Genomic DNA, 3,633 nt, shown 5'->3' with positions numbered 1-3,633 from the left:
TTTTTTCTTCCTTTCAACAACTTATTCATGACCCCAGAAACAAAACTAGTTTCCAATTACAAGAATTAACAAACTAATAACCTAGATCCATGCCCATGACAGTGAAAAAAGATTTGAAAGGTTCAATCTATACAAGAGGATTTAAACAAAATAAATAAATAAAATTTCCTCAATTCTACGAACTAGAATGTGAGTTTGCAGGCACGTAATCAAGAAATAGTTTAGATCTCCAACACAGCAACAGCTTGGAAAAAATAACAAAACAAAATCTTAAGAATATAACAAATACAAATAATGAAGTGGACAGATCTTTGCTAGACGTTCTTATATCCTTGCTTTTTTATATTTGTAGTAGAAAAATAATTTTATGTTAAATAATTAAATAAAATTAAGATTCTCTCCAACTGGATCTGCAGGATAAAAGATAAGTCCCACGGGAAGACATGGTGTGAGAAAAGCTCTCTTTTATTTTCATATGTTAAAAGCTAGAAATCTACACTTCTGAAGCTAAATCTATGTCCAAATGTTCCATCGCAAAGGAAAATTGTAGATATCAGTATTAGGAGGGCAATATTTCTAAAGTACTCTGTCAAGGGTATACTGCGTGGAAGAACAGCCATATAATCTCTTTATTATCTGCAGAAAGTGTATCCTCTACTAGTTTGAGAATGATTTCTAGGTTTCCTTTGTCAAAATCGCCATTTTCTTCCTGGATGCTGCCAACAAACACAGCCAGCTGACAGATCTAACTCAAGTAGATAGAAAAAAAAAGACCTTATAAGAATTTCCCGATTCTGATACATAAACCTTAACCAAAATCGATTTTTTTTGTCATAAAACTTGACAACCAAGAGAGCTCGGTTTAGAAAAGTAATAATTTTTGCCATAAATTTGGCTCAAAACCGGATCTTTACACAAGAAAACGCAGCTGGAGCATCTCCGCTGCAACATGCAACAAGCGAACAGAATACAGATCCATTTGGTGGAAGGAGGTGGGTGCAAGATTTGGGCTTTACCTTTAACTGGAAACTAGATTAAGTAATAGCAATAAAGTTAAACTAGATAACTTGGACAACGTATGATTTGAACACATCAGAAACAATTCAAAGAAATGTCAATCAATAAAAAAAAATTAAAGAAATCAGTCACAGGACAACATCGAGACTGAGGCAAAATAATTAGCTTGCCTTTTGTGCTTCAGTCAAGGTGCGACCAAATCGAGGAGGAGCAGGCCTCTTAGTTAGCCTTTTTACATCTACCTCTGCTCCCTGTTAGAGTGTAAAGAAATGCAACAAGGAGAATAAGAATCAGATAAAAGATAAAGAACGTATTAGGAAAAGTGTAAACATTGTGTCTACAAACTCCCTAATATTATGAACATTTAAATGTTCCTCTCTTCAAAAAGAAAAGTACATGGATATATTACTGGATGGAAAGCCCTAACAAATATTTTCACCATTTCATATTTAGGTATTTTTGCCAGACTTCACAACACGACCCCGGTAGATCATACCTGTTTACTACAAAATAAACAGAGTCTGGCTTTGCTTGGATAACTGTTTTGACAAAAAAAAAATTGGAGAACACATGGATTACCTAGTTCTGTACAGCAGTGGCCAGTTATTCTAGCTTGCATATTCTTTAGCTAGACGACGAATCAACCTGCATCATCCAAGAATATGAATCATGGTTCGATGTAGGCAACATGATGAATCTCAGTTTGAGGATTCGCTTACAATGAATTAGCTTTCTACCCAGGCACCGAGAGCAAGCATATGATATGAGCAGAAATGATCCAAGAATCTCGAAATGCCATGTAAATGGACACATGTAAGTTCACCAATACCAGAAAAATGTCAATCTTAGGACTGAGAAGGCCCCTGGTATTTCTCGATTGATTCCCTTTTGTGTTCGGGATCCATGCTGCAATTTTAAAATCTCACAATTAACAAAATAGGTTGAGTGACTATGTATTGTCCTTAATAAGTAGTTTAATGTTTCAATCTTACCTAAATAGAAATTTTGAGGAACAAAATAACTAGAGCAGGTTAGCTGGGAAAATTTTAGAATGTTTTAACGTTGTTTATCGAATGGTATAAGTTATCTTTTACTAGCAATGATAATAAGCTTCAGCATAAAGATTCTTAGTACCAAATCAAATCCTTTACTAACAAATAAAATTCAACAGCCGATGAAACATAAGCAGCTTCAAGATTCTCACAAGGGCTATCTTCCTGCTGACTTCTAAGAATTTCATTGCCATCACAATGTCCATTTTGTGCCTTGATAGGGAGGTTAAGCAGGTTCATATACAACTTCTTTGACAAAGAGCTTTGTGAATGTTTTGAAGCACCCAACGATCCTATAATGTTGTGTGTTCCATAAGCTTAAAACAGCATATAATATAGGTTTCATCAAGAAAAAATCTTAGTGACCTATTTGCATCCCATTGCATATTTCACTAGAGAAAAATCAGCTTATAACAATGAAAGGACTACACAGAAATATGCTGATACAAAATTACTACTAATAAAATATATCTAAGCATCAGGCTTTTTGCATTGACAACCGAGCAGATTTGAGGAAAGTAATTACAGAATAGATCAGGCAATGCACGAGAAAAAAAAACTATAAAATGAGTTGATCTTCTAAGAAATGGATCAAGAATTATAATTTTGGCTAACAGCAGAGCATACCAGCTTCTTTGAGACTCTTGACCATCATCTTGTCAAAGAACGTCATCCGCTCCGTGTACTTAGCATAAATTGCATTAAACGTGCACCATGGAGCATCGCCGCCCTCTTCCGACTCCCTCCACCCGCTCGAGCTGCTCCCTCCCCCCTCTTCCTCTTCTGGATATCCTTCTTCAGGTATGAGCACCATGAAGTTGTTCTTCCTCAGCTCCTTCAGACGCCGCTTCACCGCATTGGTGATGAAATCGTCGTCATCTTCATCCTCTACCGCCTTCACAACATGATCAGAAGCATCCGCTTTCGGCATTGTGCCCAATACCTCGTCATTTGGCTTTTCTAGGTCTAGATTCATCAGATCCCGATCCTGATTCGAGTCTTTCTTCACTTTAAACTTACCGATGCCTCGAAAGCTTCTTATCTTGAGGAACTCCATTGAAACGAACGCAAAAGAGAAACAGATGGTAGCGAACTTGCTTCTGAAGACAAAAGCCAAAACCCCAAGAATATCGATCCTACCTTTTTTTCCTCCCATACGAAACCAATGCATCAAATTTACACTGACCTGACACGTATGTTCGGGATTCAAAGCTATAAATGACAAGATCCGCTCGAGGAGGAAAGGGAAGAAGAAACAGAGTGGGAGGTCGGAGATCCGCTTCCAGGGAACCTCCTTGAGGAGCCTACGGTGCTAGGAACCGCTTCCAGGGAACCTCCTTGAGGAGCCTGCTCCCTCGCCTTCACAACACGCGCAAACTCCAGAAGCGCATTCTGTGCATCGAAAAACATTGGTCCGGAGAAAAAGCCCCAATTTTGGGAGAGAAAAAAATACAGTAATTAGGAGGAGTGCGAGACCTGTTTCTTGTTGTGCTCGTCGACGGCGAAGCGAGCGAGCTCCTGGATCTCGGTGTTGTTCTCTCTTCCTTCGGATTCCCTCACATTG

General features: G+C 38.2%; 1 long non-coding RNA gene across 1 annotated transcript; it reads right to left on the bottom strand.

Annotated features, from left to right (window-relative positions):
* Positions 1–1,188: 1,188 nt before the first annotated feature.
* LOC122003712 lies at positions 1,189–2,175 on the bottom strand. The gene is made up of 2 exons (XR_006118049.1): positions 1,597–2,175; positions 1,189–1,268 (listed from the first exon to the last, which is right to left on the bottom strand). It is a non-coding gene; the product is annotated as an uncharacterized LOC122003712 (long non-coding RNA).
* Between the last annotated feature and the right edge of the window lie 1,458 nt (positions 2,176–3,633).

Source organism: Zingiber officinale, chromosome 1A (genome assembly GCF_018446385.1).
Source record: "Zingiber officinale cultivar Zhangliang chromosome 1A, Zo_v1.1, whole genome shotgun sequence".
Taxonomy (NCBI): Eukaryota; Viridiplantae; Streptophyta; class Magnoliopsida; order Zingiberales; family Zingiberaceae; genus Zingiber; species Zingiber officinale.
Note: the sequence above shows the minus strand (reverse complement) of the source record. Positions and strands in the feature narration are given on the sequence as shown.